The sequence below is a fragment of the Calidris pugnax genome, unplaced genomic scaffold (assembly GCF_001431845.1).
Source record: "Calidris pugnax isolate Ruff unplaced genomic scaffold, ASM143184v1 scaffold14, whole genome shotgun sequence".
Lineage (NCBI taxonomy): Eukaryota > Metazoa > Chordata > Aves > Charadriiformes > Scolopacidae > Calidris > Calidris pugnax.
The window spans coordinates 5,981,105-6,007,910 of record NW_015090793.1 but is presented as its reverse complement, the minus strand read 5'-3'; the positions used below and the strand labels follow the sequence as shown (position 1 = coordinate 6,007,910).

General features: G+C 38.0%; 1 protein-coding gene across 3 annotated transcripts in view; it reads right to left on the bottom strand.

Annotated features, from left to right (window-relative positions):
* The window catches only part of ZFYVE28 (zinc finger, FYVE domain containing 28), a 154,576-nt gene that overhangs the window by 127,314 nt on the left and 456 nt on the right, over positions 1 to 26,806 (bottom strand). The gene's annotated exons all lie outside the window — the stretch shown is intronic.

The following is a 26,806-nucleotide window of genomic DNA, read 5'->3' as shown; positions in this document are numbered from 1 at the left end:
CCAACATTTTGAGTACAGTGCTGAATAAACTGATGTGCCTAAAAAACTTCAAATAACAGTTTCCGTTAAATTGCAGGGAACACTACAGTTGGTTTATGTTTTAGTGCACTGTAGAAATGATCCAGAAATTTCACACAATCTCAGCTGGTACATTATCCACATGCTTTAATAAACAAAAACTTAAGTTAATTCAGTGATGACATTAAAGATAAAAATTAGAAACAGAGTAGGTAACCAAGAAATACTTTAATCTCTAAAGAAAAAAAATGTACCCATCTCAGCACACAAACCTCAGAATGGCAGGATTCTTTTGGCTACCCTTGCAAACTCTTGTTACATATGTTACCTTCTAACAGGCATGTAACAGGTCTATTTCTGTTCTGCTGATTCCAAGGCTTCTCTTCCAGACCAAGTCTGTCAAATTTGTCAAACACTGAAAGCACAGAACATGCAATAGCAGAAAAATGTGGAAGGTTCAAAACCTTTGCTAGAAAACATTAATGTAGTGTCAAGACTTATTTCAGAACTAAAAAGCTATTTAAAGTCTTTAAGCTACTGCTGGAAAAAGGCAAAAAAATTCTCTTCATAATGTTAAAATGTTATTGCAAATGAATGATTGTATCTTCCTGCAAGACTTGAGTTTAATCATTCAGTTCAGTATGTGCTGGCTTAGTGTCACTGATGACAGCGGTAAGGCAGGACTTTATGGACAGCGTGTCCATAAAGCAAGCGGCTTCTCTACAGTTATTTCAATTAATCTTTTGCCAAAAGCATTCCTTTGAAGAGCCATTCACTGGATTCAGTTTTGTGACCTGATTCACCCTGAGCACCAACAACCCTCCAAGAGAGGGCTGTGCAGCACCAGCACAGCTCACCATGCAAAGGGCATCTCTGCAGCTCACAGCACTCAAAGTTTAGTTCTCTAACTTACTTTCAGGATACAAGTCTCTAGTGTCAAATGAGACAAAAACTTCACCCTGAAGCTTTCTTTGCAATTATCAATGCCACAGCCAGCAAGACAACAGCTCTAACCCCTCACAGCAATCACAATGTTTGCTTTTTTTTGCTATAATATAAATAGAGGACACTATGCATGAGCAACATCAAGAAATAGCAAGATAATATTAAAATTATTTACACAAAAGTAACTGTGTTGGTTATAATGACAATTTCCCTATTTAATCCATTTTATCATCTTCATTTAAAGCAGAATTTACAAAAATACACCTTTGAGCCACAAACCAAGCACAACAACAATCAGGTTTACATTTGAATGACTTTAGTGTGTGCTCTTTCTTTATATAACCAAGAGAACTATTTCCCTCATAATCACTTTAAATCTTATCCTTGCCAGTTTTGAAACACTGCCCAGTTTCTGCTCCTCCATAAAACAGCCTAAAAGGCATATTTAAGACTTAAAGAAAAAAGCAGACACTGTTACAGATCAGTATCCCCTTACATCACACGGAGATTTGGTCTTTTCCTGATCAAAGACTGTATTTGTTCTTCCATTGCTTCCATACTGGAAGTATCACTGCAAGGCAACTGCAACACAATCAAGGTTTTATGAAATATCCCAGATGAACATAAAACAGGCAAGAAAAGGTAGATTAGATTTTTTCATACCAAATTCCTACCTGCAGCTTCAGACACTGTTTTAAACGGTGTTGTTTCAAACAACAGGATTCAAACTTAAATTTCTTGACAGGGAATTATCACACTTAACATGTACAAAAAATTCCATCACTTCTGAAAAACTAAGTATGGTTATAAAAGCCAAATTACACAGTGTAGATAGAGGCAAATGGCTCTAGTTTTCTGGGCAGGAAAACACACCAATTCTGAAACAACTATCACATAAGTCATTACAAGTTCTTTACTGAAATTGTGTTAGAGTCCATATTTAATGTAATATTATAAGTTGTTCATAGAACTTTAAGATCCATAACAGACTTTGGCTTATTTCATAAACCACCTTGCACTCTTGTCCTTTATAACTTTATACCATATAGGCAATGATTTAACCACAATAGCATCACAATAGAGTTAGTAACTAGAACAGTACAGAATTTAAGTTGCCTCAAAAACCTCTGTCATTTTCTTGTAATTAAAAAAAAAATAATCCAATGTTAAAAACCCTGGGGGTGTTGGTTGACAGACAGCTGAATGCAAACAAGCAGTGTGACCTGCCAGCCAAGACGACCAACAGCATCCTGGCTTGTATCAGAAAGTGCAGCCAGCAGGACTAGGACAGTGATTGTCCCCCTGTACACAACACTGGCAAGGCCCCACCTTGAATAACGTGTCCAGTTTTGGGCCCCTCACTACAACAGAGACATTGAGGTGCTGGAGTGTGTCCAGAGAAGGGCAACAAAGCTGGCCAAGGGTCCAGAGCACAAGTATTAGGAGCAGCTGAGGGAACTGGACTTGTTCAGCCTGGAGAAAAGGAGGCTCAGGGGAGACATCCCTCTCTACAACTACCTGAAAAGAGGCTGGATCAAGGTGGGGCATCAGTGCCTTTTCCCGACAAGCAAGTAACAGGTCCAGAGGAATTGGCCTCAAGTTGTGCCAGGGGAGGTTTAGATTGGATATTAGGAAATATTTCTCCAATGAAAGGGTTATCAAGCATTGGAACAGGCTGCCCAGGGAAGTGGCTGAGTCACCATCCCTGGAGGTATTTAAAAAATGGGTAGATTTAGTGCTGAGGGACATGGTTTAGTGGCAGAGTTGGCAGTACTGAGTTAACAGCTGGACTTGATGAACTTAAATGTCTCTTCTAACTTAAATGATTCCATCTTCTTATCAACTTTCCAGATAAAAATCAAAGTTAAGAAAGAAAATGCACAATTTAAGTGGAATAGTAACTTGGACATTTCCCAAATAATGAACTGGTATGAGAACATCTGAAAGTACTCTAGAAGCAGGAGCTCCATTAGGTGCTCTGAAATACTCATTCCCACAAGCTGTTTCATGTGTCATACACAGCTCCTGTATACCATCTAAAAAATTTGGCCCATTACTAAATTGCAACTAATTACAGCCTTCTTAATGTGTTCCACGAAACACAGAAAGATAATCTGACCTAAAATCCAGAGGAAAATGGAACGATGAGAGTACTGTAGCAATTTTCTTTGCTATCAGAAGTAAAATAGACGTCTAGATTGCATGAGGGTTTGACCACCCAAAACAAATGCCTGAGCTGAAATTGAACAGATTTGTAGAATAAAGGCTTTGATAACACTGTCAAAGTTTTCAGTGGTTCTAATTTAGTAACATCAAGTCATCTTTTATGCAAAACCAACCATCAACAGGTAGAAGCTTTAATTACTAATTAAGCAAGGTCAGAGAAAGCCAAAAAGAACGAAGTCAGAAAGCACATCGAAAAAAATTGTGCTACATATCTCAACAATACTGATTTGTTTTTTAACCTACTGAAATCTATTCTATGAAAAATTTTCATATGAAATTTACTCAGAGGTAGGATTATCCCTATTCACTATTATATATTTTGGAAAGGCAGATCTTACTTGTGGACTTTTATTGCTGAACAGAAGCTTTTAGAACACATTAAGGAGAAAAGTCTAAACAGTCCATCTGGTTTGGGTTTTTAGTAAGCTTTCTTCCCAAAAGTGCTTGATCATCATCCCTTTACACGAGTTAGTGATGTTGTATGACTCACCTACAGGTAAGTGTTTTCACTCCCGGTGTTAATTCAGTAGTGTTTTAAACCCTGCCACAACACTAGCTTTATCTTACTGCTAACAAAAGAGACTGATGTTGAGGAATGCACTTTGCCACAGGTTACACTATGAACATGTGCTTGAGAATTCCAGGCATACTGTGGTCCCTCAAGCATCAGAATATAAGGTGTCATTTTAGTCACTTGTGATCTTACCTATCAGTCTGTAGTGATACCAGGTTTTGGGGCCCAGTCAGGCATAAAATGACCCTTTGTAGAGCTTGCCTAAAAGACTCAGGAGCTATCAACAAAATTCAAATTGAGGTCTCCAAAGGAAAAAATTGAGAGAGAAAACAGACTACAAGTGAAAAAGTGTGTGTGTGTGTGACATTTTGTTTTTTTTAATTTCACTATTAAAAAAAAATCATGCAGTATGAGAAAGCAACACACAAAGACATATTCTACATTGACCTTGTCAACAGCAGGACTTTAACACTACCCATGTATCAGGTATTTGATTCTAACCAGCTATAAAAATGTGCTGCTTACTTAGAAAAAAAATACAACAAAGACATAATTTATCTTTATGAATACTCTTTATCTCCATCTGCTGCTCAGCTAAACATTTCAGAAAGAACAAAATCCAGGATAGAGTAGCAGAAATCAGTTTCATCATAAATCTAAACATTTATAAATCTTAATTTACCTAACTTTCGTGAACTGTTTAAGCAACGCGATATGCACCTTATCATTTGCTAGATTATGCTGCTTATTTGATTACCACTCACAGACACGTTTATACCTGGGAATGAATAGTATTAAAACAAATACTGAGATATATGCCAAACTTGGTAAAGCCTCAAAGGCAAAAGAAAAAAACATCTGTATCTACTCCTCTGCCATCTTTGCTGCCTGTACTAATTCCACACAAAAACATCTTCATGCAAAGATTTACTTATGAAAAGTTGCTGGAATCATTTCAAATAAAAACCTGAAACATTTGACTGATTTTTAATGAGGTTATTGTATTAAAACTATGTTGTTTACAGCGCCTAGTATGAAGACTTCTGCTAAAACACTAAAGCAACATTCAAGTTACTACCTGCTCTATTATATTTATTAAAACATGTTCTTAAAGCCTGCTAAAATCTGTATTTAAAATGCTAAATTGTAAGATGACAAAAAGCAGTTTTCAGCTGTTTCCAAAAGTTACCTGCTTCCCATGCACTAAAGGGTTATACACATTTGGATGTATAATGTTTCTTTCACCAATTCTGATGAGAAAAAATGCATGTTAAAATTGATATGTTGCAATAAGAAAGCAATTTTGCTATTTATGTATTGAGAAAAAGAACACGTAAATTTAAGGAAACCCTTGTTAGACATTCAAATGTTCTAGTTTTACAAGTTATGAAAGTTTCTTTGTAGAGAAATTTGTTCAGACAACTGGTGATGGAATCAGTGCTTTTCAGCTAGCAACTACATACTACAGGCAGTGAGAAAACAATTAGAATATTTGATTTAAAGTTTTATTACTCACTGAACTATTTCAGGAGCATTTAATGTCCAGCTGTCAACAGAGTAACCTCCACTTAAGGTGTGCATTCAATTCATATATTAAGTGATTTTATAAATTAATTGCTAAACTTCAGGCTAACAACCTAAGGAGATTTATTATGTCAATTATTAGAAAGCACATCTAAGAATAACTGAAGCCATTCAATCTCACTGCCAGTTTGTAGAATCTGTTTCTCCACAGCACACCACCACTAGCTGATGCTATCAAATTGCTAAATTGCAAAATACTCCAGACTGCACCAAATCTCCCATGAGCTGTGTGAGGGACATCACACAAGGGACAGAGAGGCTACTGAAAACTCAGTCACAGGGCAGACAGATCACACAAATGTTTCTCATTCTTTTTCCTTTTTTTTGTTATGAATAAAGAAAACACTAGACAGACATGCTTATGCCCAAATACAGGAAAAGATATTATTACTCCTATGATTATATTTCCAAATGTTCTGTCACTGCCTTTTAACTACTCACACTGGAAAAACTTTAGTCAGGAAAAATAAAATAAAATATAACAAAACAACAAACAACCCATGTCTGAAAGTCTTAGCCCAGGTTAATACCTTCCAACAGCTGGATATGAAATTTACCTCCAGTGAAGTGAATGACAAGAGTTCCTTCTGACTTGGAAGAGGGCCAGTATATCCCTCTGAATAAAAACAGTACAGGTTTTGGTTTTTGTTTTGGTTAGTCTGTTGGTTTGTTTGTTTTCTGTGGTTTTGTTTTTAATTTGTTAGCACAATTTAGTGCTAATCCCATGCTAAACTAGGGTAAATCTAGTCTTGTTGGAAGAAAGGAATAGGCCACAACTCTTTACGAAATTGCATTTATTCAGAAGGGCTGATCTGATCATTTTAAAGTAGTTCAGGAGAAAATTAAACTCATGAACGTATCATGTTTAACATACAACGTTCCAATCCTGAAAAGCTGTTTTCGTCCAACCATCCCAGTAAACCAAGTTACCTTAAAATAGATGCAATATTTTCCAGTCATCAAACAAAAAGTAAGCCACAAGAAGGGTGAATTTTCTGAGACAGTAATTGGATTTCACCTTGAGGCAGTTGTTACCATTAGCAATATTCTGGCACCAGCAAAAATTCCATTTACAAAAGCTGCACGAAAGCACTCAAACATAAACCAAGTTGTGGCAAATCTTACTGGAAAAGCTCTTCTAGCAAATCTTTTCTTTTTACTCTTGGAAGCCATAACATACCTTTAAAACAAAGATTCAAGGTAGCTGATACTGTTCTCATGAGATAAAAGGATGAAGTCAGAAGAGTATTGTGTATGTGCCTTTCGGGCTTATTTGAATTTTTCCTCCAAAAACTGGAGGAATGCTATATATCATATACAAACTCTTAACTGATTACCAGGATTCATTTTCATTCTCCAATGTCTCTAAAATATTAAATATTTTTTTTTATGTGCAAAACCCAAAAATGGCTCTGACGGAGAAAATAATACTACTTCAACTGCTGAGAGCAGATTCTTCAGCTCACTTCAGGAATTCTAAGAGGACCATTCACAGAAGCTAGGCTTGGAGGAATGTGACTTGCCCTGATCAGGAGTCAGCAAAAAGAACCGGAGAGAAGAGCTCTTCTCAGTGGCAAGTCACACTAAAAACTAACTACAGATGCTACAGACTGTCTCCCACAGAAGTGTCTTTCACTTCCTTGATGTGGGAAGCAGACTAGCTTCACTAAGCTAAAGTTAGCCTTCGAATAGCTTTGCAATACCTCTTCCCTTAGGAAAGAGAGACAATATTCCTCCCTCCCTGCAACTCTTGTAAAGCCCACATAATTGCACATACTCTCAAACTATTTCACATGGAAGAGACAGAAAAAGTCAACATTGTTTTGTTCTGAAGCTTTATGGATTTAGAAAATAAGGCTGTTCAAGCTATGCTCTATGGCAGCAGCACATAGACATTACACACAAGACTGGCAGAGGCAGCAGCAGCCCTGCCCCAGACTCTCATCACATGCAAACATCTTTAAAACACCAACAAAAAGCCTGAGTTCTTATATTGCTTCTTCATCAACTTATGGGCACCTTCTGGAAACCTCTACTGCAATAATTCATAAGAATAAATAGCTCCACTCTAGATTTCAGCTACTTTCATTATCGAGAGCAAGCCATAACTTTCTCTTCAAGGAAAACTTCCTGTCTTTAGAAACTTTTCTAATAATAGCCTAAAGCCTATGCAACTTCTCATGAAAAGAAAACCCTTCAGGATGCAAATAGATATTTTAGAAGCCAAAGCAGACCGCAAACTAAATCAGCAAATGCAGCAATATTCAAAGGACCCAGAGTCAAAGCTTCCGAGTAAAAAAAGCAATTTTCCCAGAAGAATTTTCACCACCAAAACTGATGTTTCCTTATGTTGATCATAAAAACAAACAAAACCTAGCCCACACCATGCACCCACACATAAACCTGGCAAGGAGACTTAGAATGAAACAGAATCAACACTTTTGCAAGGTACATGGTCTGATAATCAAGTATCAGTTACTGAATATGAAAAGGTATCATTAAAACCAGTCTATCAATAAAGGATCTGGAAAAAATACAATCCAGAACAACTGCTCTCTTGATTTTCTGACATTTTTAAAAAGAAAATGAAAATATTGATTTTACTGCATCATTCAAAAGCTTTGAGCTTTGAATACTTAATGAGTATTTAGGCTATCTTTCAGATCCTTCTGCTTTTGCCCTGAGGCAACCTCATTCAATATGGAATAATGCAAAGGTTTTAATTGTATTTTATAAGGACTTCATGAACCCATAGGTTAGAAGTGTTCATTTCCCAATATTACAATGGAAGAGTACTAACAAGTTACCTCTAATGAGAAACTTAATGTCCTGGAAAAGGTGCATTTCTGGTACTGAAATAAATGCCAATCTATCAAAACAAGTGTTAAAAACTAAGTATTATTCGTATCAGCAGTACCAAATAAAATTTCTCTTAGAATACTTACATATTGAGCCAAATACCAAATCATCAAAGAGTGGAAAACTCTAGGAGGACCAAGAACTTAAGTCGAAAAACCTGCTTTACTGACTTGAGGAACTGAGTAGATGCAAAAAAGCATAGGAAAATATGCAGGGAGACACACATCGAGCATAAATTTGTAAGCTTGGAAAGAACAATAAGGTAACAGAAGAAAATAACGTCTGTAGTTTATTAAGGACAGAAGTCAGTTCAACTCTCTTCTATCACAATACTAATCTAGTTAAGACAGAAGAACCACCTCTTTACCTCACTAAAACTTTTCACACTGACCCAATGTGACATTCTTATTAACAAACTAAAGGAACACAATCTAGATAAAGTTGCCCTGAGATAATAGCTATTTAACTTCTTGTGTAACTTTAAAGCATACACTATTTGGCCTTAAAATCTGAGCATGCTTCAACTGCTACCATGGGCCTTGCTCTGAACAACTTTAAAAAACAAAGTCCACTAACACATGAATTGCATTAAGGGATGAAAAATGCCTTGCAAAGCAGGAAAAGAATTTACATTTGAATGAACTGACTTAATTTCACTGATGAACTTTAACGACCTGCTGTTGCCAAAAGAGTAATCCCATTTCTCTGAATCCTCCTCCCCCACTCCTACATACCTGGCTGGCTACTATTCAGTTCTTGCTCCAGACTACAGCTCATCTGGCTTTCACTGTCAAACTGATTTAAATCAGCAAATCTGGAGGGAGGGAAAAGAAACAAAGGATAAAGCTTTCCAAGGTGCAGGAAGGAGTGTGGAAAAGAGGTCAGTTCAGGTCTCCTTACACATCCCCACACTGTTTTCGTCTGCTCTCAGACAGCTCAGCAAGGGCTCCAACAAATGCCAAAGTCAAAGCTGGGGAAGCAGTGGGACCAAGGCAGAGGGTGAGAAATGGTCACAGCATGCTGTAAGATTGGGTCAACTGCATCATCACACCAAGTTCACTGTCTTAACAAAAGCATCCAAAAAACAATAGGATGGTAGTGAACAAAACTGTGAAGTAGAAAGTACTTATGAAGAACAGGTTCTAATGAATGAGGAATGCAAAGAAGGATCAGCTAATTACAACATCAACCGAATTTAAGTCAATGTTGTAACACCAATAAGAAGATCACATGTAAGCTTCCACAGAAATGCATTCTAGTCCATACTGCACTCTTGCTGCCTTAGTTGAAGCCCTGACTATCAAGTTTTACAGAAGATTTACATCTCAAATTAGAGAAGGAGCAGAAAAGAAACAAGAATAGGTTTCAAAAAACCACAGCCTATGAAGATAGCTAAAAAAAAAAAAAAAAGAAAGGGAGCTCATTTAGGGCAGGGAGGTGGAAAAATCCCAAGAGCACATCAAAGAGAAAAACACAACCACAACCACTCCGCTACTGAAAAAGTTAGTTCTAGACTCCCTAGTAAAAGACAAGCATGAACATACTAGAAAGAGTGCAGTGAAGGGCCACAAAGATGATTCAGGCCTCAGAACAGCAAGACCTGGGACTGGTCAGCCTAGAGAAGGCTCAGAGTAGGTGTTATTAATGTGTATAAATACCTCACAGGAGGGTGGAAAGAAGAATGGGACATTGTCTTAGTGATATCCAGTGAGTTCCAAAGAGGTAGTAGATAAAAACCGAAATACAGGAAATTCCATCTGAACATCAGGAAACACTTTTTCACTGTAAGGGTGACTGGGCACTTGGACAGGCTGCCCATAGAGGTTGTGGAGTATCCATCCTTGGGAGAAGTTCAGGACCATGTCTAGTCAGGTTTTGAGAAACCAGGATTAACTAGACAGTTTCCAAAGGTTCCTTCCAACATGATCCTTTCTACAATTCTGTGATTTTTTTTTTTTTGCACACTCACAAATCTGTCTGGGGTGCACTGAAAACTATGAAACAACAGCATCACCCAAAGCTAGGAAATTCCACAGAAACACAGCAGAGAAAATTCTGATGTACTTCACTAGTTGTCATTATTATCATTACAATATTCTGAACAAATCATTTAAAAATACTGAAGACAAAGAAGGCTTGGCATGATCCTGGTATATATACAGTGTCATTGATTTAATAAAACATTATAGAAAAAAACTAAAATCACTGCTGTATTTTAGGAATGGCATTCACCTGTGAAAACAAGACAATTTGTTGTCCTCCTGAATGCGCAGTTGTACAGTCCTGGATGCCTTACAACACACTATTTTGCAACCTAGCGTGGCTCATAAATTAAGGAAGGTCAGGCTGTTCAACAGCAGATTAGAAGAAACCCAGATGTTTGCCAAAAGCCTATAGCACTGGAAATACACCTGGCCACACACTTTCCCAACCTGACCTGAACTAATGTCCCAGTACGACACCAGTGATTATTCTGTTGCTGAATGTGGAGCTCTCAAATGACTTGTGGGTTACCAAATCTTATAAACTTGTGATCACAAGGCAGTAAACTGGCAGTTCAACAGGGGAATACTTCTTAAGCTTTTCTGCCCGGTTTACTAAGTATTTTCTATCATACAGAACTAATTCTCACACAACTCCCATTGGACATGCTACTCTTTATTTTTCAGCCTGAACTGCAGTGAACCTTCTCCAGCTGCTGCGAGTTTTCTTTCCAGGAGAGGTACAGTTAATAGACATAAAAGGTCTACAACATACTTATTAATTATTTTCCCTAACGATGTACCACTGTACTTTGAGCCTTTAGAGCAGTATCAAGCACCTGGATACTTAATTTTCCTTTTTAAATATTCATACCACTAACCTATCAACACAAATGTACAAAGCTCATTTAAATATTATTATGAAGCTGCAGAGGGTGCTCCAACACTGCTTATAGGCAGTTTCTATTCAATCCCCACATTCCTCAAACCACTTACTGATTTTTCAGAATTAGAATTTGGAAAAAAAATTTGAAGGCAGGTTAAGGTATGACTTCCCTTAACACCTTTTTTATCCAGATAAAAAGGTGATATAAATAATAAAATTTCTTTCCCCCCCCCAACAGACAGGTGGTGTTCTAAGCAGGAACAACATCTAAGGCGGCACTACTTCTCCATAACATTGTCTCTTGCCTGAACCTGAGATACGAAATATCCAATTGCTGCACATTGATCTAATGGATGATGGGTGGGCAAAGGAGGCACGTAGATACAGAAACACAGACTGTAGTATCATCAACCATATTGCTTCTGAATTGTTTAAGCAAATAACCAACCTAGAAAAAGCTTCTGCTGCTTTAAGAGTAGCTTCTCCTTTTAGCTCTTTTTGTGACACTTAACACCACTATAAACACTCCCAGCGCAAAATGCAGTAGCTTGTGAAGATAGTGCTTTACTCTTGGGGGGGTGTGGGCAGGAATCCACAAAATAAGAGTACCTCTGCTCATGTACCCCAGGATTTTGTAATTAGAACTGCAGAAGTTATATCTGCTAACTTGCAAGAAAGCAAAGCGCAGATAAAAAAAACCCTTCTCAGCTAAAATTACATTTAACAAGAATTTGTACTTGTCCCTTTTATTACAGGGTTTTTTTCCAACCTCATTCTAGTAAGTACACAGTGAAAAATGTAACCTTATCTGACAAGACTGCCATTTAAATATATTAATTCTGAGCCAGCTGATGAAAATTAAATAGAGAAAAGGCTTTTACAGGCTTTGAAATTAGGGTGGGTTTTTTTCTATGTTGAAATAGTGTAATTAGCTGATCCTTCGCTTTCCTGGCTCCAAGCCCCAAATTAGCAAGTTCCAGGTTTGTCAATTCATATAATGAACTTGAAACAGAACAGATACACCAAACACACAATAAAGCATTAACTAAATACTTTAGTACCTTCATAATTCTTTTTGTAAAGAACAGCTAGCTCAAAGCATCTAGTAGTTCAAGAACGTGAAAACCCTGCCCTTTCATAGCTCACTGTCTTGCCTCACCACTTCTGCAACATTTTGCTTCCAGCAAATGCTATCTGAGCCTTTGTCACTGCAAGATTACTTGCATTTACATTTTATACATGGTCTGCACCTTAATGTCACCTAAAAATAACTTTAGGTGAGCCTGTTCTACAGTAAAGAATTGAACCAATAGTCCAACTCTTAGTCCCACGTGACTTCACCTGGGTTTCAGACTGCTCTCTGCATTACAGGGATCAACATCTTTCATTAAAAGAATGAGCAACAGAATAGGTTTAATTTGGATTAGGGTTTCATTTTACGGCACTACTTCTCCATAACATTGTCTCTTGCCTGAACCTGAGATACGAAATATCCAATTGCTGCACATTGATCTAATGGATGATGGGTGGGCAAAGGAGGCACGTAGATACAGAAACACAGACTGTAGTATCATCAACCATATTGCTTCTGAATTGTTTAAGCAAATAACCAACCTAGAAAAAGCTTCTGCTGCTTTAAGAGTAGCTTCTCCTTTTAGCTCTTTTTGTGACACTTAACACCACTATAAACACTCCCAGCGCAAAATGCAGTAGCTTGTGAAGATAGTGCTTTACTCTTGGGGGGGTGTGGGCAGGAATCCACAAAATAAGAGTACCTCTGCTCATGTACCCCAGGATTTTGTAATTAGAACTGCAGAAGTTATATCTGCTAACTTGCAAGAAAGCAAAGCGCAGATAAAAAAAACCCTTCTCAGCTAAAATTACATTTAACAAGAATTTGTACTTGTCCCTTTTATTACAGGGTTTTTTTCCAACCTCATTCTAGTAAGTACACAGTGAAAAATGTAACCTTATCTGACAAGACTGCCATTTAAATATATTAATTCTGAGCCAGCTGATGAAAATTAAATAGAGAAAAGGCTTTTACAGGCTTTGAAATTAGGGTGGGTTTTTTTCTATGTTGAAATAGTGTAATTAGCTGATCCTTCGCTTTCCTGGCTCCAAGCCCCAAATTAGCAAGTTCCAGGTTTGTCAATTCATATAATGAACTTGAAACAGAACAGATACACCAAACACACAATAAAGCATTAACTAAATACTTTAGTACCTTCATAATTCTTTTTGTAAAGAACAGCTAGCTCAAAGCATCTAGTAGTTCAAGAACGTGAAAACCCTGCCCTTTCATAGCTCACTGTCTTGCCTCACCACTTCTGCAACATTTTGCTTCCAGCAAATGCTATCTGAGCCTTTGTCACTGCAAGATTACTTGCATTTACATTTTATACATGGTCTGCACCTTAATGTCACCTAAAAATAACTTTAGGTGAGCCTGTTCTACAGTAAAGAATTGAACCAATAGTCCAACTCTTAGTCCCACGTGACTTCACCTGGGTTTCAGACTGCTCTCTGCATTACAGGGATCAACATCTTTCATTAAAAGAATGAGCAACAGAATAGGTTTAATTTGGATTAGGGTTTCATTTTACCATTATTTACATTATGAATACAACATAGGACACAAGCACTGAAGATGCAACTCCATAGCTGGTACAAGTTATACAAAGACGATGCAGCCACCCAAAGAGCAGTTTGTGCTGCCCCGCTCCCCAGGTAAGCTGACAACTCCAAAAAATTATATAAAAGAGCAAGTAAATTTCCACCTGTGTTAGAAAGCTGATCCAATACAAAGCACAGCCACACATCTTCCAATACTAACAGGAGGGAGTCAAGACAGGAGCACATGGCCTTAAGTTGAAGCACCAGCAGTGCACTAATGTTTCTGCACTTTCTGTATTATCTTGGTTGACTTAAAATTCAAAAGGGCAGCACACAAAGATTCTTGATAGGAGTCATATATTGTGAATCTTCTATATCTTACAGTACTTTGCAGAAGATTGAGGTCATTATAATAGCAAAGTTGCTTAATACGCAGTAAAAGGGAGTCATAAACAGTAGATAGCAACAGAGCTAAGTAACCAGGCTTGTTATATGGAGTAACTATAAAACAGACTTGTATTCTATCAGAAGTTTACAGCAAACAGATTCAAAGGTTAAATTTAGTCATTACTGATAAAGCTTCCATCCAACACTGCAAAACTTACATACATCACAGATGCCAGCATTTAAGAGACATTTCTAATCCCTAATTTATTATGTAGCATTTAGCACATCATCAACTTTATTTTACACCAGCCAAAAAAAAAAAGTAACAACTGTAAGCGAAATATCCCACCTCAATGAAATGGATTTTCTATACTTTGCACTTCGGACTCATGGAGAGCTATTGTCTTGGAAAACACACCCCACCCTCCAAATGACAGAAGCCTTTTAGTAGGAGACCTTTTTCCCCCTCAGAAGCTTTGCATGTCAACACACAGCAGTGATTTTACCACAAGGGGGAGACGAGAAAGACAGAACTGACTGGAGGCATGGTTAGTGAGGCATTGGGTTTAAACATGACTAATTAACAGTTGAAAATCACCATTACCTATCTCCCATATGCTCTCATTTGTAAGCAAAAGTTGGACAGTGAATCTTAACATATGGCAACAGTAAGTTGCACTCCAATCCTTGAATAGCAAAGTACATACAATCTGGTCTGCTGCTTCAGCTGTAAAATGTTATTGCAGTTTAACCTAAAAGGAAAAATAATCTCATATGAATTAGTGGACAGGGAGAAATAGGGAATGAGGAATAAAATGTCTAAGGAACCCCCAAATTAAGCTTTTCTGGTCAGTTTGGTTATTGAATAACCTCAACTTGGCAGTGAATAACCTCATCTCACTTTCCTGCCTCAGTCACCCACTTGAAAGCTAGGAAGAATGACTATTTCTATTTGAAAGATACACAGATGATACACAAATTTTGGACTACACACAACACAGGCACACACAGATATATATAGACAGAGAAAGAGAGAGAAACAACTATAAAAAGAGCTGGAACCAACCTCACAGCGTTTCATTGCTTGACCTGACTGATAACAAATGACTCTGGGCTTAAGCAAAAATTGTGCTTACCTTCCTTACATTAAAACTAATGTTTCCAGGAGAAAGGTTGTCACCTATTAACTCTGCAGAAGCACTCGTGAAGTATTATTTATGACATTCTTACATGGTTGATCTTTTTTTCAAAGAGCATGAATTAATACTCAGATAAAAAATTTTTTCTAAACTAATTTAAATATCGGACTACCTTTGCTTCATGTAGGAAACAAAAGCAACTAGACACCTTTATTTCACCTACATTGCTTTGTTAACATCAGAACAGTATATCTATGTGTACATATAGATTGATATATAAATATTACATCAAGAAATTAACAGAAAATTTCCTAATGTGGAGTAAAAACTCTTCATTTTTTTATACCGAAGAGCATGTCATGGCTTTTTAAAAATGCATTTTTAAAAAAAAAAAGTTGCACAGTTCTGTATCTAAAAATACTTTAAAATTCAGAGGTATGAGTTATTTTAACATTAACTTACTGGTTTCTTGTTATCAACTACACACAGCACAGTCTACTATAAAAGCACCTAACACAAACTCCCACAGTTCAACAGAAAAATAAGTAGTCAACTGAAAAATAGACACAACCTAAGGCTCAGGCTTTCTTAAAGAAACTAATTGACAATGACAATACAGTGGTCAATGGAGGAAATATATCTTTAAAAATAACTAGGTAAAAAAATTAAAGTGTCCAGGGAATATATGCTCTGAAATTAAGACAAATGCCAATAACAAGTCTTGCTTCCTTGCCCTTTAGTGACAGAAGTGCAGAAAAAAGCCTATTGCCTTTCTGCTGCAGTACCTGTCTTCCTACTGTCACCACTACCATCAGCTATAGTCTTTGACATGTATCCTGACTGAAATCAAGAAGGCAAAAAAATTTGTTGCAAGTCACAGGTACGCACAAAAAATTCTAGGGGAAAGTAATGTTTTTGTTAGGAAAACAGAAGCCACGGCGAACAGCAAACAAAACTTTTGGACACAGAAGTACAATATAGCCTAAGGAAAAGAAAAACAACATGGCAGTAAAAATAACATAAACAGAACTCCACAAAAAAAAAAATTACTGAAATAGAGAACATTTGCTCTGGATATAATTTACCTTCCTCAAATATACTCAACTGCTTAGACAAAACAATTAGGAAAAAAATTATCAAAATACAGTTAAACTACAAACAAACTCCTTCCATAAAATAACTCCATAACACCCCCCCGATATCTGAAAACAGAGTTTCCTATACAAACACGTCAGTTCACAAGTGCTCGGAAATCACTTCAATATAAAAAAAATATTAGCCATATTAAAAACTGCACAAGTGAAGACCTGTCAGTAATAATATGCACTTTTTAACATAAGGTACATCAAACAACATGCCCTCTTCCAATTATTTACTGCTGATCATGACATAACATTCTTATGCCCAATTTTATGCAAAATATTTAAGATAGGTATGAGGAGCACAGGAAGTTCGTTCCTTTGAAGAACCCAATGTGATCTATAGTCTTCCAAATCAGACCTCCAGATCTGGCTTAACTCACCATCAGAAGCCTACATACCAAACAGAAAGAAACTTACAGAAGAATCAATGCCAACTTTCTAATACCTCTTTACAACAACCCAACACAGCCTATATGTACACTTACAAAAATGCAATACATTTCACCTATAGCACAACACATCCTTACAGGATCTACACTCATGTAACCACACAAGCACCATGCTCCAGAATGCACATGCACCAGTCATCACCAAGGGACACAGAGAAACCTAGTTACCATTTCCACTTCATTTCTTACACTTCAGTGAGAACCTCCAAGATTCCTTAAAGTACTAAGCAAAATAAATCATCGGTTCAAGATGAGATTATTTGGCAGCCCTTTACATTTTTTCCCCACTCCTTAACATCATATTAACTCCTCCTTATTCTACAAAGGCTTCCATTCATCTTACACCATAAAAATGACATCATTTCAATTGTGCCAAGATATTGTAAGGCTGTTGACTAGATCAGCTATACTAGTCCAGATTTATAAAAAAATCCTTTTAAAAAAACATTAAATAAAATGTACAGCACTGCAGGCACTCTCTATATATGAATCTTTAAATTCAAGTAAAAGTAGACAGTGCTTTGAGAGAACTTGGAGAGTTTTACAGCAAGTGTGCTGATATGTTCTCATTTGTATGGCAAGAGCACAAAAACTCCAGCAACTGGACCAAGACAGCAAGGTGAAATTTCTGCCAAGAAATCGGTGCTTACAGGAAGAGGTAACAATATGAGAGCCCATACCACTGCTAAAAGAGCCCTTTCCTGCTCATCTCCCTTAAAGGGAGGAAACAATAACCTCAATAAACTGGGTTTTTGAACATCTGATGAGCTTTCGGAAGGTCAGGAAACATTTCCTATGTTAAGAGGTTTACAAAGGAAGGTGAGAATTAGAAGAATGCAAGGCAGAAATGCAGAACACCCTGAGCATCCGGTTAGTTTAGCTTCAACCACCTATAATTCTCAGAGATCAAAGTGCCAGTCCATGGAAGGAATTAACACATTCCAACATAAACATCACCACAATTTAAATTAACCTGTGCCGCATTTGAAAATCAAGAGCAGGCATTTTGAAAGGGGAAAGCAATCCTCCTTTTTTCCTCCCTCAAACTATTTTTCTTACATTTTTATGCTAGCAGTTTCTTCTACTCAATCTTCTTCACCTGTCTCCCCTCCACTGTCCTTTTCCCCACTTGCTTTCCTTTGATTCACTCATTCACCCAGTGTGGTGTACGTGGAACTGACATGATTCTCACCCTTACGTCATTCACTCTGAATGGCTATCAAGAATGGATAGAGGCCCCAGGAGAGAAAAGAAAAAGCCTACATACCAAACAGAAAGAAACTTACAGAAGAATCAATGCCAACTTTCTAATACCTCTTTACAACAACCCAACACAGCCTATATGTACACTTACAAAAATGCAATACATTTCACCTATAGCACAACACATCCTTACAGGATCTACACTCATGTAACCACACAAGCACCATGCTCCAGAATGCACATGCACCAGTCATCACCAAGGGACACAGAGAAACCTAGTTACCATTTCCACTTCATTTCTTACACTTCAGTGAGAACCTCCAAGATTCCTTAAAGTACTAAGCAAAATAAATCATCGGTTCAAGATGAGATTATTTGGCAGCCCTTTACATTTTTTCCCCACTCCTTAACATCATATTAACTCCTCCTTATTCTACAAAGGCTTCCATTCATCTTACACCATAAAAATGACATCATTTCAATTGTGCCAAGATATTGTAAGGCTGTTGACTAGATCAGCTATACTAGTCCAGATTTATAAAAAAATCCTTTTAAAAAAACATTAAATAAAATGTACAGCACTGCAGGCACTCTCTATATATGAATCTTTAAATTCAAGTAAAAGTAGACAGTGCTTTGAGAGAACTTGGAGAGTTTTACAGCAAGTGTGCTGATATGTTCTCATTTGTATGGCAAGAGCACAAAAACTCCAGCAACTGGACCAAGACAGCAAGGTGAAATTTCTGCCAAGAAATCGGTGCTTACAGGAAGAGGTAACAATATGAGAGCCCATACCACTGCTAAAAGAGCCCTTTCCTGCTCATCTCCCTTAAAGGGAGGAAACAATAACCTCAATAAACTGGGTTTTTGAACATCTGATGAGCTTTCGGAAGGTCAGGAAACATTTCCTATGTTAAGAGGTTTACAAAGGAAGGTGAGAATTAGAAGAATGCAAGGCAGAAATGCAGAACACCCTGAGCATCCGGTTAGTTTAGCTTCAACCACCTATAATTCTCAGAGATCAAAGTGCCAGTCCATGGAAGGAATTAACACATTCCAACATAAACATCACCACAATTTAAATTAACCTGTGCCGCATTTGAAAATCAAGAGCAGGCATTTTGAAAGGGGAAAGCAATCCTCCTTTTTTCCTCCCTCAAACTATTTTTCTTACATTTTTATGCTAGCAGTTTCTTCTACTCAATCTTCTTCACCTGTCTCCCCTCCACTGTCCTTTTCCCCACTTGCTTTCCTTTGATTCACTCATTCACCCAGTGTGGTGTACGTGGAACTGACATGATTCTCACCCTTACGTCATTCACTCTGAATGGCTATCAAGAATGGATAGAGGCCCCAGGAGAGAAAAGAAAAAATAAGCTTATGGCCTACAAAGACAACAAACTAGAGGCAGTCCCTACAGGATCTGACATGATTCTCACCCTTACGTCATTCACTCTGAATGGCTATCAAGAATGGATAGAGGCCCCAGGAGAGAAAAGAAAAAATAAGCTTATGGCCTACAAAGACAACAAAGTAGAGGCTCTCAGAGGTCAACCATCATTGGTGTAGATTGTTATGCACTTCCATAGTCTCACTGCAGCATCCTATTTCCTTTCGTAACTCAGTCCATGCCCACGAGCTCTTCAGGGCATCTTATTCCTCAACAGGATCAAAAGCATTATTACTACAGGGAGGAGAGGGTGGTGAATGTAGAGGAATGGGAGCAAGAACCACCATCAATGGGCTCAGAAAGATCAAGAAGAATTGCCAGGCTAGAGGCCCAAGGTATTAATGCAAATAAGTCACTGACTACTGGGGAGTCAAGAAGGAAAAATCCTACTGCCTGCAGGGTAGAACAGAAATACACAGACAGCTTGTAATAAGCCTGACCCACATCATCAAAATAAGTAAGAGCAAGACCTTTCAGTTACAGCAGCAAGTTATACTGAAACAGGAAGGGTGTATCTTTAAGTAGTCCAAACATTCTCTCTCACAAAAAAACCTCACACTTTCCTATATCCTAAATCTAGACCTCTGTAAAACGCATTACAACTTTTGTCACTCACCTGTTTTCAAACAGCAGGCAGCTGTCACTGCCTCAAAGGAAAACCGCATTGTATTACCCTGAGCTATCCATCAGACACAGGTTAAGTGCTTTGCTGTAGCTGACTTCGGGATAAGCTCGAGTTTACAGAACTCAACAGCTTCAGCCAGCAAGGAAGGCAGCAGTTCATTTCCTGAACACGAGCAGGGGGGCATACGGTCATTATACCAACAGCCCTCAGCTTGTAATTTCAGATACAACCAAGAGCTGGAATATTCTGTGCTTTCAAGATGACAACACTCAGCTGAGAACAGGTAAGAGAGACTCCAATTTAGCAGCATCCTCCAGTAAAATGACCAAGCTCAAGAAACGCTCTTTCACTTGTACATGGCTGGTCAGTCTTCAAACATGAGCCAAACAAACATGCCCAGCCTTCAATTAGTTTATTTTTAACACCATTCTTTTAAAATAGTTTTAGTGAAAGAATTTAAATTAATGTTACTAATACAACTGCTATGAAAGTAGATGATAACTATTAAAGCGGTTAAATGAAGCACATCAAAAGCATTTCCACTGTTTATTTTTCAGTTAGTTCAGTAAGAAAACATTTTTCTATGATCCACTGCAGAGGGTACTTCTCACAGTTTTTTTTCATTTTTTTTGTTTTGTCATTTGTCTAGGAATAATGCATTGTAATCTTTAAAAAGTACTTTTTTCTAAATTTTGTTCAGTACCACTAGGTCAGGGGGTAGGGGAGGAACAGAATCTAAACATCCTGATCAAGGTTCCAAGAGAAAGAGCAGAAGACAGTCTGCAGGACAAGGGACACCTTCGGTCACACCAATGACTGCTTGAAAAAGTTTATGAAGAAAATGATTACCTCACCGGAATGAAACTCAGTATAAGCACTGAGAAGGCAGTAGTCATTATGAGGATCAGAAATGAACTGAACAATTATTAGACATTTTAAGGAAAAATTTTCACAAGCTATTGAATTATAAGGGTACAATCTGCAGCTCAGCAAACTCCTATGCTGCAGACTGCCGTAAGTTTAAAAGCAAGCCCAGGGGAAATATCAGTTTCTATTAATCTCATCTTTTTTTCTCCAGGCGTCTGTGACAGGACATGGAGAAAGAGATAACCACCAGACATCACACCAGGGTAGATGGACCTTTGATCTGATATAGTATGACTCTGCTCACAGTAATCCACATCAAAAATAATTTTGTAAGGTGTATGCATTTCGCTTGCACAGTAATTAAGAACAGCCAAGCAATTCTCTTAACAGACAACTGCAATAGTTACCTACTGCCCTTTTTTAGATACGGGTAAAAATCAAGGCTAAGAAATAATATGGCTGCAGGTAATTAGCTTTAATCAGCTGCAAAGAATTAGAATAAAACACCTAAGAATTATTAGTTTCCATCCTTGTGTTCAAACCACTAGATGGTGCTTCTAAAATGAAGCAATTCAATATGTAAAACTCTAAAACCGAGTAACATATACTGATAAGTTGCCTTCCTCAGGATTTTTATCAATAAGTAAGAAAACCCCCTTGTTCTTCTGCATTTGAAAGTCATTAAATGTTAATACAAAGATTGCATTAAATATCAAGCTTTGTTCACAAACTGCTGTGCCCAAAGGCTTTGAATACTGTATGGCACCAACAAAAAGCAGCTTCATGCTACAAATAGCATTTACCTCTCCTTTCACTCTTCATTCAAGTGGTTTCCTCCGAGACATTTTTCCCCAAAAAATGAACTCACTCTAGTTTTCTGTGAAGAGCAAATCCCTCACTTGTAAAATTTGGAAATCATAGCTAAAATAAGACACTAACTGCCTTCTACCTATCACTCTGTAAAATCATCCTCCCTTTCTCATTCACTTAAAACTGGTCTCAGTAGTTGCTTGGCTACTCCAGCAGCTTCATCCCTTTTGATTTCTGACTATATCCATCCATCAAAACACTGCTTAAAATAGTTCTCCCTTTTCCTGCATCTCATTCTACTGACCCACCTTTAAAAACACTCTTTACAATATGTTAAACATAGTTAACTGTCATTTTTTTTACTATCTTGCATTCTTCTAAACTTTAAACTCCTATTAGTCTTTAAAGACCCCTTCCTATTTTTCTGCTTACCATCAATTTTCCCCTATAAAAATTCCTACAAACATGTTTCTTCTCTTCAAAAAAAAAAAATATAGTATTGACTATTTCCTACTCTATTTCCCATCTTTTACTTCTTTGAGTCAGTTCTGCCGCTAAGCAACGCTGACAGCACTGCTAAGAATTACCTTATGTGCAGCTTTTAATGTTCAACCCTCACCTACGATTTTTTTTAAAACACTTCTCCTTGTGCTAAGTAATGCAGAAACTCCTAGAGGTCACTTGATTATTTTTTTTGCCATTGGCTCTCACTTTTATACTTTTGGGGATTTCTCTTGATCCTCAGGGAATTCTCTCTCTCTCTCCCCTGCCTTGCTTTTATGCGAACTTCTTCCAAGATATCCATTTACTATCGCTTGTTTTAAGCCTTTCTTAAATTAGCATACCTATCTTTTCTTCAAAGTCCTTGAACAATTATTATTAGCAACTATTATTACTACCTATGGCTTCTTTCTTAAAAGTAGTTCAGTAAGAACAGCCTTAAAAAGTTAGAGAACGGCACAATGCACAAACACAGAAGCAAGCCTTCTCCAATTACCAGCCATTCCACCTATCCCTTATCCTTATTTCTGGTCAGAGAGCACCATTGCAGAAACACCTTAACAGGAAGCAAGACCCTCTTGTGTTGAAGATGTATCTGCTAACCCAGCTGCAGAAAGCAATGATCAGATTTCAAAAAGAAACCACTGAAAAGTACTTTGAAACAAATACCCAGGAAGATGGCAACTACAACTCTCAGCATCTCCAAGCACGCTAGGTGAGAAGATATGTAATCCCTGAAGCATGTGAAGGAGGTCTGCTGAGCACCTACTTGTCAGTAAGTGTTCACTCCTAGCTACAAGTTAAGGCCATTTCCGTAAGCCTATCTAACATCTCCTTGCAAGTTACACAGCCTTTTATTTAAAACAGACACTAACGGCACAGCTGTACCGTCCTCAGTCTTGTAGGAGAGGGGGGTTAAAAAAAAAAATCATACAAAACCTCCAGGCTTATGCAAACCTTGTGAGCATCAGTGAACTGGGACAAGGCATTCACAAAGCAGTATCTTTGCTACCAATGACTATGAATTTCATGTGCATTATAGGAAGAAATTCTTCAAAATGTACCACAAGAAGTTTGCATTCTTTTCTAAGTAAAAAAACTAGGAGCAAAAAAAAAAGGTTAGGGAACGCAAAACTGAAATAAATATCAGAAAAAGAGGGTAAGGTCTCATGAAAAAATATATTCCTTAGCTTTTCTTCCCTGGCTAAAAATTTATTCAGATTCATAGATGTCAACACAATTAAAATATAAAAAATAAACAGAAGGTTTTCAGGCTGTTAAGCTAAACAGATTAAAAATGTCTTAAAGTTGTGGTTAGAGACAGTCAAACACTAAACAGTTCTTTCAAAATACCAATAAACTTGAGCACAGTTCAAAAAAGCTGCCCTTGTGAGCTAGTTACCTGTGCTTTTTTCAAGCTATTTGTTAGATTTAAGCAGCAACATTCACAGAAAATATTCTGAACACTTTGGATATTAAAAACATTTCAAAACTCTGTAAAAGCAGTCCAGTTACGTATTTTTGCTGGATGCTGAGATCTTCCTGGGAACAGGTTCTGACCTGACACCTGTGGAATGCTCCAGCAGCAGAAGGTACAAGATAAGAAATTCCCTGAAGTGACAGGAAATATTTTTATTATATCTGCGCACACAGACAAATATTTTGATTTTGAAGGAATCATCCATTGTTTCAGAAAGGTGGCAGTGCCTGGAAGCCTGCAGTGTCCTGAGGAGGTCAAACACAGATACTATTGTTCCACCAGTGTGCTGCAATTCAAGAACATTATTGCTTCAAATCAATCCTCTTCATTTTCTCCTGGTTGAAAAGCAAACACCAACCCCCCTCCAAAACTTAAGGCATTGAATCTGCAGTCCCCTAAAGGAAAACACATCATACAGAAAACATTTAAGAAATTAAGTAACAGTAACAACGATGTGCACAGGAGACTGGAATCAAATCCGATCTCTGCTCTGTCTCTATTACAGCAGTTAAAAGTCTGCCTCCTACCAGCTAAGCGGATCACATCACTACTATTTATTTCATTCTCTGGTTACCTCTACCATCAGCATTTGATCTGGGTTATTAAAATCTGGTATATCAGCATACCTGAAGAATAGTGCTGGACAGGAAGAGCACTGACTGCACAAGGATCTAGCAAAGTCGTACTGTTCTCGTGAGATGCTCACAACATTAGTCAAGACTGTCCACTTCCTACACACACATTTTCTCTCCAGTCCTTGGTATGTTCAGACAGGGAGGCAGCACTTCCGAATTAAATATCTCTGTCTAGATGCAGGTCCCTGCATCTTACAGGAACTTGACAATTATCCTGATAGTTTTTTAAGTCCATCTTGTTAAGCAATACCTGTTCTATTCCATTTCCTCATCTCCCCCATTTACAGAGATTAAGCTGAATTAATTTACATATTTGTGGGTTGGGTTCTTTTAGGAAGAATTACGAAATGGTTCCCCTAGGATTAAGCTAAACCCTATATTCAGGTTTCTGAATGAGCTGTACTGTAAATTCACTGCACTCTGATGTCATTCTTCACCTTCCCTCCCCCCCCCACCTTCAAAAGTATCTCTGAATGGCAATCAAAGCTGTAGGACCAATGCCAGTAGCATCAAAATCTGCTGCCATGCAGAAGTCCTATTGTATGATGGAAGGATCTGGAATACTTCAGAAGAAGCATTCCCCAACATTGGTGGTAAGTAGCAAAATCTAACTGGTAACACATACCCAACATCTGCAGTACCTAACAGGATTATAACTAAACAACATAAGTCACCAGTGGTGACAGACCCCACCAGAATAAACATTCAAAAAAGTAATCTTCAGGATACATAGTAGTCAAAATAATTTCAAAACAGACTGTGGAAACCCACGAACCTTTCAGGAGGGAATCCTAAGGATTCCTTGATTCAATAGAAAAGTAGTATAACCAGGAAAGTTACAGTCCCTAAATGTCAACTTCTCCATCTTAATTTCCACCAAAAAAGCACTATTCAAACTTCTGTGTATTCAATGCATTATCAATACCAATTCAATAGCATGTGAGACAAAAATGCTCGTTTCTGAAGGAACATGATTCTAACTCACCAGTAGCCCATTCTGAATAACAGTACAGAAATGATGTAGTAAGCTATTGAGACTAACAAACACTATTCACAAAGAAAGGATAAATATACAGCCAAAAAAAAAAGTTTTTAAATTAATAGCAATAGATGCTACTGATTTATGAGGCCCAGTGTCATGCAACAGGCTCGGAAAGTTCCTTTACTCACAGAAGAGTCCCACAGAAATATAAGCATACACTGTTTGATACAGACTTTGGATGCTGAACATACAGCCTAGGAACCAGCTATATTAATAAGGTAAACTTTATCATAAAAAGATGAAGTCTCCATTAGAAAGAAAATTGAAGTAAAATCCAATTAGCTTTTATTTTAAAAGTGACAAAAGCTATATTTACAATTATTTCTTCTGCATTTAAGAATACAAATATTTCCTGTTATTCATTAACTATTGCTCCTTGGTATAAAACATAAACAAATAACAAAGTTTATTGAAAGCTCCCTGTAAATTTTTACTGTATTTTCAATTACTAAATCTCTAAATTATTTTCCTTTCAGTTATCAGCAGCAATATCAGACAAGTGCATGTTCTTCAACAGTACTCACCCGGGCTACGACTACACACAAAACCCATCCAGCCAGCACAATCTGAAGTTTTATTTTGTATTATTCGCTTTGCCTTTTTATTTTTTTAAACCCTAGCACACTGGCTGCAGTTCGAGAGAACTGTGTGCATGGAAGAGTTAGAAAAAAGGAGGCTTAACACTATTACTGAAATTAAAAAATAAAGAAACGAGAAAAAAAGGGGTGTTAGCGACAGACAGGGGCCAAAATTAAAAGCAGTCGTTAATGAAGTAACTACACTGAGGGCTGTAACGCCTGGACCAAACCCGATGCCGTAGAGGCTGACAATCAGTAATGCCCTTCATATACGATCCGCACATCACCTGTGAGACAAGATCGCTCTCCAGACAGTTGTTATTTAACTCGTGCCAAAAGACGGTAATTTCATTGCGAGGCAAGCGATGATTCTTGGATTCCCTCCAAGAATTTCAAAGCGAGAAGAAAAAGGGCAGAAAACGCGCACCTACGGAGCACCATTCAACAAATTTTTTTTTAATTTTTTTTTTTTTAAAAAAAAAACTTAAGAAGTTCTGAGGTGCACGCCGAGAGCAGCACAGGACGGACCGAGCGCGGCACCCAGCCGCCGCCAGCTCCGCCGACACGGAGCTACCCAGGTGCCGCCACAGAACCGCCTCCGCGCCGCTCCGCACCCCCTCTCCCACAGCGGGCTCCCCGGTGCCGGCGTCACCCCCCCGGGAGCTGGGGAGACCCCCAAACCCCCTCTGTGTCCCTCCCCGAGGCCGTGCTCCCGCCGGGGTCCAACCCGCACCCGGGCACAGGCTCTGCTTTGTCATCTCCCCCCCGCCGCGGGCCGGCTGCTCCGCGCTCCGAGCCGCCCCCGCCTCGCCCCCGCCGAACGGCGTCCGGCGGGGGACTCCTCCGACAACGAGCCAACCGACACCCC